A 1,491-nucleotide genomic window follows, 5' to 3' on the forward strand; every position below is an offset into this window, starting at 1 on the left:
TATATAAAAGTAGGTACTTACGAGTCTGCTTTGTCGGCTCGGTATACAATTTGATATATATGAGTGGCATCAACAAGAAAATAGCAGGAAAACGGAGCCATTAATATATTTATTTAGTTTGTAATAAGCGACAAGCAAATGTCATTAAAATAAAAGGGTCGAAATTTTATATTAAAAAATTCATAACAATTTTTGGTGGTAATTACCAGGAAACATAATGAAACATTTATCATGACAACACCGCAAAGGGGGGATTACGTGATTATGACATGATAGTAAGAGGGGAATACGATTTGTTGGACAAGTAAATACGGCAATTTCTCATGTTTTTGGTAATAATAAGTGATAATCGTGATATTAATAAACTGTTACGCTTAAAAGAAATTATGAAAAGTGGTTTTCTTTGCAGGAAAATCGGCCTGAATTTTCCTAACCTGTACTGCTTTGCACGATTGTAAACAGGGACCAGTGGCGTGAGTTGTTTTGAATTTATAAACTTAGAGCCATATTCGATCCCTATTGAATAGCTATCTAATGCTTAAAAAATTTGCGTTACGATTATAGCGTTTATAATTTCAATCATATAATGTAGAGATAAAGGTCAGAAAATGAATGAATCTTTCATGCTTAGAATAAATCGATAATACAGATTTTTACTCCGCCTATGGCTAGCAGCCAAGCCAGTTGATTTTCCGATTAATTCTACTCTTTGTACCTACTTTATTCCTATCACGTGTTTTTCATTGATAAATCAGCGATCGATGGAATTTAAATCGGGATTTGTGAATGACTAGCATGGTCTATTTATTAATGTCTTTGCCACTAACCAAACTCTCAAGGGAATTGTAAAGTTTCTGTCTTTCGGTGGCTCTCTTGGCCCTCATATATATATATATATATATATCGATTTGTTTTGAGGTCCCCTGCACGCCCCTGCTCTGCGTACATCAGGTTGTGAATCACCCTGGACATTGTGCCCTTTAATCTTGTCTCTCACAAAGTGATATTTTAGATCTACATGTTTTAAACATTTGTGAAATTCTGGATTCTTACATACTTAATAGTTGGCTGGTTATCTTCATAAATATTATACTCCACTCTTGTACAACAATTAAATCACTTAATACAAATTTAAGCCAACAAGCTTCACTGACAGCATAACTCAAGGCAACATATTCTGCCTCAATCGAAGATAAAGCTACTGATGGCTGTTTTCTTGTAGACCAACAAATGGTACATCCGTATAATTTCAATATATAACCTGAGGTTGATCTTCGACCTATGCTATCTGCTGCCCAATCTGTATCGGCATACCCTTCAATACCACTAGCATAATTTAAAGAAGTATCAAAGACTAGTCTTAAATCAAGAGTCCCTTGAATATACCTAAGCACAGGTTTTATGGCAATCCACAAATGTTCACTTGCACAACTTTGAAATCTACTTAGTACACCAATAGAACGACACAAGTCTGGCCTTGAACGAAGCATT

The sequence above is a fragment of the Dendroctonus ponderosae genome, unplaced genomic scaffold, assembly GCF_020466585.1.
Source record: "Dendroctonus ponderosae isolate FM_Combo_2020 unplaced genomic scaffold, Dpon_F_20191213v2 Dpon_F_20191213_11, whole genome shotgun sequence".
NCBI classification, from domain to species: domain Eukaryota; kingdom Metazoa; phylum Arthropoda; class Insecta; order Coleoptera; family Curculionidae; genus Dendroctonus; species Dendroctonus ponderosae.